The 12,777-nt window shown below is 47.8% G+C and overlaps 1 protein-coding gene across 8 annotated transcripts in view; it reads left to right on the top strand.

Moving 5' to 3' along the window:
- Window positions 1–305: 305 nt before the first annotated feature.
- Window positions 306–12,777, top strand: part of LOC106572819 (myelin transcription factor 1) — a 72,140-nt gene continuing 59,668 nt past the window's right edge. For 4 of the 8 annotated variants that reach the window (XM_045696435.1, XM_045696436.1, XM_045696434.1 and 1 more), the window contains exons 1-2: window positions 346–737; window positions 12,730–12,777. The exon at window positions 12,730–12,777 is cut by the window's right edge and continues 53 nt beyond it. The gene's annotated coding sequence lies outside the window, so the exon portion shown is untranslated. Of the gene's footprint in view, window positions 738–12,729 lie in introns of all 8 variants that reach the window. The other 4 variants (XM_014147323.2, XM_045696433.1, XM_045696431.1 and 1 more) reach the window with 3 other exon arrangements.

Below are 12,777 nucleotides of genomic sequence, written 5' to 3'. Positions count from 1 at the left end.
CTACATGATTCCATATGTGTTATTTCATAGTTCTGATGTCTTCACTATTATTCTACAATGTAGAAGATAGTAAAAATAAAGAAAAACCCTTGAATGAGTAGGTGTGTCCAAACTTTTGACTGGTACTGTATATATTTGTAATAAAAGCGTATTAATGCATATCAAAATGCGAGCGTGCGTGCGTGTGTGCGCGCGTGTGTGTGTGTGTGTGTGTGGAGAAGCAGAGAGAGAGAGAGACAGAGAGAGAGAGAGAGAGAGAGAGAGTAGGGTACACTGAATCATAGTGGGGCAACCTAAAGCCCTGCCCATATGATGTTCTCGGGTTTTACTACTGCTTCCGTGATGTCATGGCAAAGGGCGGAGGGAGGAAAGAGGTGGGGAGGATGGGGGGGACAATGGCTCATGTAGGAAAGGTAAGTCAATATTACGTTTTCTCGCTGACAAAGGCAAATTAAGCCATGTTTTTGCTTGCAAACAAGTAACATTTAACGCCTCAGATCTGGAACTCGGCGCTGTCGCCATTTTCAGGAGGCCGTCCTGCGCTGGCGTTTCACGGATTGAAATCTGGATATTAAAGGCTACGGGACTAGAATCAGATTGTATTTCAGCTGTAACGGAGGACATCATCCACCAAACTACTTGACAACCGTCCACCAAACTACTTGACAACGAACCGAACTCACTCAAACAAAAGCAGACATACAGAGAAAATACTAAGGAAATATTCAGTGATTCAGGTAATAACATGTTCTAAAAAAATGTTTTACACTGCATAGTCTACAGCAAATCTATAACAACTAATTGTTTATGATACGAAAGTATTGGTGTTTTTTTTTTACAACTTTGTATAGCCATTCATTTCTGAATCGTTGTTATCATGCATTTGAATTTGGAACCCAAAGAGGATGAAGTGAGTGTTGTCAGGACTTGAGAAATATATTGTTTTATTTTTCATATTTCTCACTAGTAGGAGACGGTCTGTAGTTCATGTTTCTCATTGTATAGAATGCAACTGCCATTTGCCAATCAAGGTTGCCTGTTTTTGGACTAGGATATGTTTTTTTGTGGAAAAGTGTTTCACTTCCTTTCCTGCAATGATGTTTCCTTGTTGATGCAATTAGGCTCCCACAAGCTGACGTGTATGTGTTGACATTACTGTATTTGGGAGAATACGCTTTTATTGAAAGAGAAACAGATAAATCTAGCTATGTATCTATTTTGCATACTCAAAATCATTGCGAGTACTTCGAATTAGTCAACTATGGCGCTCACTTTTCGGTGATATTTACGCGCTTTTAGCTGTGACTCTGCTTGTGTGCGCGTAGAGTTGGTCATTGTGTTTCCGGCAAACCTAATCTAAACAACGTAAATCCGCATTGATCTTGAAACACAGCTGTTTGTGTTCAATGTGCACAGTGCTCTTTCACTTTATTTTCTTCGGTCTCACCTTCTCTTTAGAATATATTATATCGACATCAGTCGCCGTTACCTTGCTGTTACGCAGTTGACTATTCATGTTTTTTATCAATGTTTTGTCCATTTTATTCTGTCTGACCATCCACTGAATAATTTAGGTAAACTTGCTTTACTGGGAGTTTGTTAGTTTCATATGACTGCGTGTAATTAAGGTTGAACAATGGGCGTTGCACAGGAGTCCCAGCCAAGCGTGTGGATGGAGGAGGATAGAGGAGGGGTGGCCATTTGATCCGCAGCAGAAAACAGAGATGCTCCCTTCATATGTCAGGCGCCCTTAGTCAGATGCGCAGATAAAAGTCCTTAGCATATTCCATTTCATTTGAGGATCTAGGATAGAACGCTCAACGTTCCCGTTCCAAACTCTATTGGGTCAGATTCTGCTCTGTTGACTTTGGCCATTCGGAGCCTACTGATGTGGTTTGAGTCGGTGTCTGGTATGCTGTGTTAAATGATGCTGCTCTCTCTCTGCTTAGTTGGTCACATAATGTGCCATGCGGTCTGTCAAAGCACCTGCGCCTAAGATGGAGGATGAGAATGAAACACTGGGCCATTATGAAAAATGTCCTCTGGTCGAAAAGTTTGGACTGCTGTGTTCATATCTGTAGCCTACTGCGAATGAGCTGGTCTCTCCCAAGAACGACCACATGCTATCTTAACTAGCTACTGTTGCTACTACAACTATCTATTGTTACTATTATATATATATGGGGGGGGGTTCTATGCTGCCATAAGGCAACGGCAATACTAGTCATATAGTGAACATTATAACGCCATCGAATAAAATATAATGTTTTAGATACTTGCAGTGCCACATTGATATGAGTACCCATGTCTACGTTTATTATAAAACAAATTGCAGCCAGTCTATGGTAGGTAGTATAGATAAATGCTTTTTAAATGTAGTCTACGGTGTGTTTCTTTTCTCTTTAATAGCCAGTTTTTTTTTCTATGCTTCTTTTGCAATTTATAGTAAATACATGCGGGACGACGATATTGTTGTTGTAGATAATAATTGAAGATGTTCCTATACCTGCGTTGTTTTATAAATGTATATATTATTCTATTCCGTAGACCGCATATAAACTATTAAAGCTTTGATTATTTGTTTTATGAATATTCATATTCGTTATTATTAAAACGGTAAATGTGGATCTCAGATTGGATCCTGGATTCTGATTGAACTCTTATCATGAGTTGAAATGCACCCATCGGCGGTGATGCTGGCAGCAGGTGCCACCGGAACAGAGGAGAGGAGAGTGCTACAAAAACGTTGAGAGAAGCAGCTGGGTCAAATTGCGCCTTCGTCATTCAAAGTCTATCAGAAACCAGAGCAATAGAGCCAAGGGTCAGGGTCGTCCAAGCAGTCGATATAGAAAGAAGTGTCATTTATAACAAAAACCTTGTAATAATGATTCTTATGGTGTAGTTGGTGAACATCAACTTTATAAAGCCTCTGGCATTGAGAGTATTCCGTTATGGCCATTTTACAACTAAAAGCCTCAGACTCGTTGTGTGTGACCCCCATGTTGAACAGGTGTGGCTTCTAAAATGATATCTCAACGATGTCGCAAGAGTAGGAGGATACCATCCTTCTTTAAATACGTTTTATTAATAACAGTCTTTTCAGCATTCATCCAGAGTATTTTCACACCCTCAACAACGGCCTTCAGGAGCAGAGAGGATCTCGTTTAGCCCACATCATAACTGTTAAGAGTGTGTCGAATAGTGAAGTGTGTATCTACCTGTTTTATTTTTACCTTTATTTAACTAGGCAAGTCAGTTAAGAACAAATTCTTATTTTCAATGACGGCCTAGGAACAGTGGGTTAACTGCCTTGTTCAGGGACAAAACGAGATATTTTTATCTTGTCAACTCGGGGATTTGATGTTGCAACCTTTCGGTTACTAGTCCAACGCTCTAACCACTAGGCTACCCGCCGCCCCGTGGTTGACATTCTTATGGGCCTCCCAACCGATTTGTGCAAGATCCTCTGGCACTGTCTCATTCTGACAAACAACATCATTGTATTCGTTTTCTTTACTCTAAAGTCGGCTTATTTTTGACCTTATAGAACCGTATATTGTTGTATATTTTTCATCGAATATGAATAGTTTTATATCGATATTACTAATAGGATTAAATGAAATAATGTATTAATGCTTTTCAGTAAGGGATATATAATTATTATTTGTATTATTATTAAGTGCAGCTAGTGTAGGCTATTATGTTTTGTCAGAAGATGTGATTCTTCCTCTTTAGTTAAGAGTTAACAGCCTTCCACGGGGCACAGACGTCAGTTCAACGTCTGGTTTTGATTTGCATTTGGTTGAGTTGTCAACTGAAGTCAATTCAACGTGAAATCGACAACAAAAAATATCACCATGTCGTTGGATTTAGGCGAAAAGTTGGGTGGAAAAAAGAAACCAAATTCTTACACTGAATACTTATTTTTTTGCAAATCCAATCAGTTTTCCCAAGTTTAATCACATTGCTTTTGTTGAAATGAGATGGAAACAACGTTGATTCAACCAGTTTTTGCCTGTGGGTTGTCTAGGTCAACAGTAATTTCACTAGGTTATTTCTAAATCCTGCTTAACTTAACCAGGATGTACAGATGGCCCAGCTTAGATTATTGTAACAACATACTCTGCTATTTCATCTAACTATGGATTTAATATCTGTCTTTGCGCCATTGTTCCTTCCAGATGTTATTACTTTATGTTTTTGCTGAAAAAAAATGGTCTGAGTTTGTCACTAACTAGATAGTTTGACACTGTCCTGGAAAAACAATTTATTTGCCATTTTGAAAAGGCTGTGTGTCCCCCAGTTAAAGTTTGTATATTCATTTCTTCAGTCATTGTGCATTTTCATTCACTGGCCTTTTGTCTAGTGTCTCTAAAATGAACTTCCCTGACAATCAACTAACTGTCATCTTTCCAGCTCTCTCATGACTAAATTATGAGATGACAGTCATACAAAATCACAACGAACACCACCTGAATTCCAAATGAGGAGTTGTGCTGTTCTTTACTGCTATACTGCTGAATGGGCTTTAACACAGGGGGAATGGGCTTTACACAGGGGGAATGGGCTTTAACACAGGGGGAATGGGCTTTAACACAGGGGGAATGGGCTTTAACACAGGGGGAATGGGCTTTACACAGAGTGAATGGGCTTTAACACACAGGGAATGGGCTTTAACATGGGGGGATGGGCTTTAACACAGGGGAAACGGGCTTTAACACAGGGGGAACGGGCTTTAACACAGGGGTAAAGGGGGAATGGGCTTTAACACAGGGGGAATGGGCTTTAACACAGGGGGAATGGGCTTTAACGCACGGGGAATGGGCTTTAACACAGGGGGAATGGGCTTTAACACAGGGGGAATGGGCTTTAACACAGGGGTAAAGGGGGAATGGGCTTTAACACAGGGGGAATGGGCTTTAACACAGGGTGAATGGGCTTTAACACAGGGTGAATGGGCTTTAACACAGGGAGAATGGGCTTTAACACAGGGAGAATGGGCTTTAACACAGGGAGAATGGGCTTTAACACAGGGGGAATGGGCTATAACACAGGGGAAATGGGCTTTAACACAGGGTGAATGGGCTTTAACACAGGGTGAATGGGCTTTAACACAGGGAGAATGGGCTTTAACGCAGGGTGAATGGGCTTTAACACAGGGGGAATGGGCTTTAACACAGGAGTAAAGGGGGAATGGGCTTTAACACAGGGGGAATGGGCTTTAACGCAGGGTGAATGGGCTTTAACACAGGGGGAATGGGCTTTAACACAGGGAGAATGGGCTTTAACACAGGGGGAATGGGCTTTAAAGCAGGGGGAATGGGCTGGAGTTTCAGGGGGAATGGGCTGGAGTTTCAGGGGGAATGAGCTTTAACACAGGGTGAATGGGCTTTAACACAGGGGGAATGGGCTTGAGTTTCAGGGGGAATGGGCTGGAGTTTCAGGGGAAATTGGCTTTAACACAGGGGGAATGGGCTTTAACACAGGGGGAATGGGCTGTAGTTTCAGGGTGAATGGGCTTTGACACAGGGGGAATGGGCTGGAGTTTCAGGGTGAATGGGCTTTGACACAGGGGGAATGGGCTGGAGTTTCAGGGCCTTTCCAGGAGGGACTAGACATCAGGTCTTAGTTAGTAATTAATATAGGATTAGCGCCTTCTTCATTCTAAAACACACCATTTAATTTACTTTAAATGTTGTGTCTGGGATAATAAGCAAGAGAGAGAGAGATAGGGAGGGAGAAAGAGATGGAGAGATAGAGAGAGAAAAATAGAGAGAGTAGGGGGAGAGAAAGAGAGATGAACAGTATTGCTGTTGTAATCACTTTTCTAAGGAGGAATGAAAGTTGATAAACAAGCATTTTGTGGAGTGCGTTGGGTTGTGCTGAGCGGTGGTGGGCTGCGTTGGGTTGTGCTGAGCGGTGGTGGGCTGCGTTGGGTTGTGCTGAGCGGTGGTGGGCTGCGTTGGGTTGTGCTGAGCGGTGGTGGGCTGCGTTGGGTTGTGCTGAGCGGTGGTGGGCTGCGTTGGGTTGTGCTGTGCGGTGGTGGAGGGGAAAAGGGAAGAGGGAGGAAGGAGGGGGGTTTAGGAGTAGGTGGGGTAGCTCTGGGACTGCTCTGACACGGACACAGCCTTTTGTTGTCTCGCTGTCTGTCTGCGCCCTCTGAAGCGGGGACTGGGCTGTGATTGAATGACATGGGATGCTCCGATACATCTGTTAATTCAAGTGGAAATAAATTCAGCACATGGCACATTCAGTCACTGACAGACAGAGGGTGAGAGGTTTAGGACAGAGAGGATGGGAGGAAGTTGAGAGGATGGAAAGAGATGGAGAGAGAGAGCGTGGGTGGATGGATGCGTAAATAAATAGAAGTAGAAAAGTGCCTGTATGAAAAAAGAGATCGTCAGATAGATTATAAAATAGAGACAGTCAGATAGATGATTTGGGAGTGTGTTTTGGTTGTGGGTCATTTAGGGAGGTAGTTTGACTTGGGAGTGTGTTTTGGTTGTGGGTCATTTAGTGAGGTAGTTTGACTTGGGAGTGTGTTTTGGTTGTGGGTCATTTAGTGAGGTAGTTTGACTTGGGAGTGTGTTTTGGTTGTGGATCATTTAGTGAGGTAGTTTGACTTGGGAGTGTGTTTTGGTTGTGGGTCATTTAGTGAGGTAGTTTGACTTGGGAGTGTGTTTTGGTTGTGGGTCATTTAGTGAGGTAGTTTGACTTGGGAGTGTGTTTTGGTTGTGGGTCATTTAGTGAGGTAGTTTGACTTGGGAGTGTGTTTTGGTTGTGGGTCATTTAGTGAGGTAGTTTGACTTGGGAGTGTGTTTTGGTTGTGGGTCATTTAGTGAGGTAGTTTGACTTGGGAGTGTGTTTTGGTTGTGGATCATTTAGTGAGGTAGTTTGACTTGGGAGTGTGTTTTGGTTGTGGGTCATTTAGTGAGGTAGTTTGACTTGGGAGTGTGTTTTGGTTGTGGGTCATTTAGTGAGGTAGTTTGACTTGGGAGTGTGTTTTGGTTGTGGGTCATTTAGTGAGGTAGTTTGACTTGGGAGTGTGTTTTGGTTGTGGGTCATTTAGTGAGGTAGTTTGACTTGGGAGTGTGTTTTGGTTGTGGGTCATTTAGTGAGGTAGTTTGACTTGGGAGTGTGTTTTGGTTGTGGGTCATTTAGTGAGGTAGTTTGATTTGGGAGTGTGTTTTGGTTGTGGGTCATTTAGTGAGGTAGTTTGACTTGGGAGTGTGTTTTGGTTGTGGGTCATTTAGTGAGGTAGTTTGACTTGGGAGTGTGTTTTGGTTGTGGGTCATTTAGTGAGGTAGTTTGACTTGGGAGTGTGTTTTGGTTGTGGGTCATTTAGTGAGGTAGTTTGACTTGGGAGTGTGTTTTGGTTGTGGGTCATTTAGTGAGGTAGTTTGACTTGGGAGTGTGTTTTGGTTGTGGATCATTTAGTGAGGTAGTTTGACTTGGGAGTGTGTTTTGGTTGTGGATCATTTAGTGAGGTAGTTTGACTTGGGCTGTGCCACTCCCTTTATGTACGCACTGTAGCTGTTGGTATCTGTGCCCATGCCCGGGTAGAGACAGATGGGACTTGAGGACAGACACCCACTTCTCAGGAAATTCACCAGATTGGGAGAGAGGAGGCAAGGCAGGAGGCTGTTAGGAGGAGGGTTTCTTTACCCTCTGCTCTGGCCACCCTGAAGACACTAAGTTTGAAAATGTAGTGAACAGTAGTCTTATACAGATTGGCATGATTTAAACATTTGCAGTTCAGGGTTTCATCAGTTAGCTGTTACAGTTTGTTCTGTTTTTGTATATGTCCCAATCTTCTCAAATAGTGTTTTTTTCTTCACATTCTGTGATAGTCCATGTTTTTATAAGCTGCATGACTAACAGTGTTTATGACCCTTCAGAACCACACGTCTGTGGACAGTTCCAGAGTGCATGATCATTTTAACATTGGCTCTAGAACAGCGAGGCTATAATTTATTTTCATAATAGTTTCTATTCTTTCTATTCCGCAACATGTGATAAAGGGAATAGCTATTACCTTGATGAAAAAAATCATTGATTTATAGATGATTCATTATTTACTGACTATTTCCCCCTCCCCCTTCCCCCCCTCCCACCTTGCTCATATGCACCCAACTACTGAAAAACTCAATAATAATGTGCAAATGTAATTGATTCGAATAGCAGACTGTCAGAGACTCCAGCTGGGTCACTTTAGTGTGCATACATGTGTGTATGTAAGTTTATGTATGTATGTGTGTGTGTGTGTGTGTGTGTGTGTGTGTGTGTGTGTGTGTGTGTGTGTGTGTGTGTGTGTGTGTGTGTGTGCGTGCGAGCGTGCGTGCGTGCGTGTGTGTGTGTTAATAGGAATGCCCAGGGTATGCTTGAGTATGATCCCCATCACCTTTCTCCTCCTCCCATACCTTCCTCTTCCTCTTCCTCTTCCCCCTCCCCATTACCTTCCACCTCCTCCCCCTTTCCCCTCTCCTTCCAAACCATCCCCCTCCTTGCTCTAATGCACCCAACTACTGAACAGATCAATAACAATGTGCACATTTGACTCCAGCTGGGGCACTTTAGTGTGAATACTGACATGTGTGTGTATGCAAGTGTGTGTATGTGAGTGCGGTGTGCGTTTACGTCTGTATGTGCTGTGTGCTCCACTTTTTTAGTTAACAGGGAGTGGCTGGCGTATGCTTGAGTGCCCCACCATGCCCCATCATCTTCCACCTCCTCCTCATCCTCACCTTCCACCTCCTCCTCCACCCCATCACCTTCCACATCCTCCTCCTCATCACCATCCACCTCCTCCTCCTCCACATCACCTTCCATCTCCTCCTCCACATCACCTTCCATCTCCTCCACCCCATCACCATCCACCTCCTCCTCCCCATCACCTTCCACCTCCTCCACCCCATCACCTTCCACCTCCTCCTCATCACCTTCCACCACCTCCTCATCACCATCCACCTCCTCCTCCCCATCACCGTCCACCTCCTCCTCCTCCTCCTCATCACCTTCCTCCTCCTCATCACCATCCATCTCCTCCTCCCCATCACCTTCCATCACCTTCCACCCCATCACCTTCCACCTCCTCCTCATCACCTTCCACCACCTCCACCCCATCACCTTCCACCTCCTCCTCCTCATCACCTTCCACCTTCCACCTCCTCCTCCCCATCACCTTCCACCTCCTCCTCCCCATCACCTTCCACCTCCTCCTCCCCATCACCTTCCACCTCCTCCTCCTCCTCAAAACCTTCCACCTCCTCCACCCCATCACCTTCCACCTCCTCCTCCTCCCTATCACCTTCCACCTCCTCCTCCCCATCACCTTCCTCCTCCACCCCATCACCTTCCACCTCCTCCTCCTCCTCAAAACCTTACACCTCCTCCACCCCATCACCTTCCACCTCCTCCTCCTCCCCATCACCTTCCACCTCCTCCTCCCCATCACCTTCCTCCTCCACCCCATCACCTTCCACCTCCTCCACCCCATCACATTCCACCTCCTCCTCCTCACCTTCCAACTCCTCCTCACCTTCCACCCCCTCCTCCCCATCACCTTCCACCTCCACCCCATCACCTTCCACCTCCTCCTCCTCATAACCTTCCACCTCCTCCACCCCACACCTTCCACCTCCTCCACCCCATCACCTTCCACCTCCTCCTCCTCCTCATAACCTTCCACCTCCTCCACCCCATCACATTCCACCTCCTCCTCATCATCACCTTCCACCTCCTCCTCCTCCATCACCTTCCACCTCCTCCACCCCATCACCTTCCACCCCCTCCTCCCCATCATCTTCCACCTCCTCCACCCCATCACATTCCACCTCCTCCTCATCATTACCTCCCACCTCCTCCTCCTCATCGCCATCCACCTCCTCCACCCATCACCTTCCACCCCCTCCTCCTCATCACCTTCCACCTCCTCCACCACATCACCTTCCACCTCCTCCACCCCATCACATTCCACCTCCTCCTCCTCCTCATCATCCCCTTCCACCTCCTCCTCCTCATAATCTTCCACCTCCTCCACCCCATCACATTCCACCTCCTCCTCACCACCTTCCACCTCCTCCTCACCTTCCACCTCCCCCTCCCCATCACCTTCCACCCCCTCCTCCCCATCCACTTCCGCCTCCTCCACACCATCACCTTCCACCCCCTCCTCCTCATCACCTTCCACCTCCTCCTCCTCATAACCTTCCACCTCCTCCTCCTCTTCACCTTCCATCTGCTCCACCCATCACCTTCCACCTCCTCCACCACATCACCTTCCATCTCCTGTTCCATCTCCCATCACCTTCCACCTCCCATCACCTTCCACCTCCTCCTCCCCCTCCCGATTGACTTTACACCTCCTCCTGCCCTTCCCAAAACCTTCCACCTCCTCCACTTCCACCTCCTTCTCGTCATCGCCTTCCACCTCCTCTTCCTCCTAACCTTCCACCTCCTCCTCCCCATCACCTTCCACCTCCACCCCATCACCTTCCACCTCCTCCACCCCATCACATTCCACCTCCTCCTCCTCCTCATCCCCTTCCACCTCCTCCTCCTCATAACCTTCCACCTCCTCCACTCCATCACATTCCACCTACTCCTCACCCTCCACCTCCCCCTCCCATCACATTCCACCTCCTCCCCATCATCTTCCACCTCCCCCACCCACACCCCATGACCTTCCACCCCCTCCTCCTCATCGCCTTCCACCTCCTCCACCACATCACCTTCCACCTCCTCCTCCTCATCACCTTCCACCTCCTCCACCACATCACCTTCCACCTCCTCCTCCTCATCACCTTCCACCTCCTCCACCACATCACCTTCCATCTCCTCCTCCACCACATCACCTTCCACCTCCTCCTCCTCATCACCTTCCATCTCCTCCTCCTCATCACCTTCCACCTCCTCCTCCTCATTACCTTCCACCCCCTCCACCACATCACCTTCCACCTCCTCCTCCTCATCACCTTCCACCTCCTCCTCCTCATCACCTTCCACCTCCTCCTCCTCATCACCTTCCACCTCATCCTACTCATAACCTTCCATCTCCTCCACCCATCACCTTCCACCTCCTCCACCCCATCACCTTCCATCTCCTGTTCCATCTCCCATCACCTTCCACCTCCTCTTCCATCTCCCATCACCTTCCACCTCCCAATACCTTCCACCTCCTCCTTCCCCCCGATTGACTTTACACCTCCTCCTGCCCTTCCCATCACCTTCCACCTCCTCCCCTTCCACCTCCTCCTCCCCACCACCTTCCACCTCCTCTTCATCACCTTCCACCTCCACCTCCTCCTCACCTTCCACCTCCACCACCTCCTCCCCTTCCACCTCCTCCTCCTCCTTACCTTCCACCTCCAACTCCTCCTCATCTTCCACCTCCTCCTCACCTTCCACCTCTACTTCCTCACCTTCCACCTCCTCCTCCCAATCACCTTCCACCTCCTCCTCCTCACCTTCCACCTCCTCTTCTTCATCACCTTCCACCTCCTCCTCCTCCTCATCCCCTTCCATCTCCTCCACCCCATCAACATCCACCTCCTCCTCCCCACCACCTTCCACCTCCTCTTCATCATCTTCCACCTCCACCTCCTCCTCACCTTCCACCTCCACCTCTTCCTCACCTTCCACCTCCTCTTTCTCCCAATCACCTTCCACCTCCTCTTCCGCACCTTCCACCCCCTCCACCCCATCAACTTCCACCTCCTCTTCCTCCTCACCTTCCACCTCCTCCTTCCACCTCCTCCTCACCTTCCACCTGCTCACAATTCCACCCCTCCTCCCCATCATCTTCCACCTCGAGCACCCCATCACCTTCCACCCCCTCCTCCTCAACACCTTCCACCTCCTCCACCACATCACCTTCCACCTCCTCCTCCTCATCACCTTCCATCTCCTCCTCCTCATCACCTTCCACCACCTCCACCACATCACCGTGCACCTCCTCCTCCTCATCACCTTCCACCTCGTCCTACTCATTACCTTCCATCTCCTCCACCCATCACCTTCCACCTCCTCCACCCCATCACCTTCCATCTCCTGTTCCATCTCCCATCACCTTCCACCTCCCATCACCTTCCACCTCCTCTTCCACCTCCCAATACCTTCCACCTCCTCCTCCCCCTCCCGATTGACTTTACACCTCCTCCTGCCCTTCCCATCAATTTCCACCTCCTCCACTTCCACCTCCTCCTCCCCACCACCTTCCACCTCCTTTTTATCATCATTCACCTCCTTCTGTATCATTATTCCTCACCTTCCACCTCCTCTTCTTCATCACCTTCCACCTCCTCCTCCTCCTCCTCATCCCCTTCCATCTCCTCCACCCCATCAACATCCACCTCCTCCTCCCCATCAACATCCACCTCCTCCTCCCCATCACCTTCCACCTCCACCCCATCACCTTCCACCTCCTCCTCCTCATCACCTTCCACCTCCTCCTCCCCATCACCTTCCACCTCCTCCTCCCCATCACCTTCCACCTCCTCCACCCCATCACCTTCCACCTCCTCCACCCCATCACCTTCCATCTCCTCCTCCTCATAACCTTCCACCTTCCACCTCCTCCTCACCTTCCACCTCCTCTTCCTCCCCACCTTCCACCTCCTCCACCACATCACCTTCCACCTCCTCCTCCCCATGACTTTCCACCTCCTCCTCCTCCTCCTCACCATTTTGCTATTCAAATCCTCCCTCCCCCTCTCTCTTTTGGCTGGGCAGAAAATGAGTTTCGGGGCGAGCTCCTGAATCAGCGTTGGACTCGAGGTG

Source organism: Salmo salar, chromosome ssa15 (genome assembly GCF_905237065.1).
Source record: "Salmo salar chromosome ssa15, Ssal_v3.1, whole genome shotgun sequence".
NCBI lineage: Eukaryota > Metazoa > Chordata > Actinopteri > Salmoniformes > Salmonidae > Salmo > Salmo salar.
Note: the sequence above shows the minus strand (reverse complement) of the source record. Positions and strands in the feature narration are given on the sequence as shown.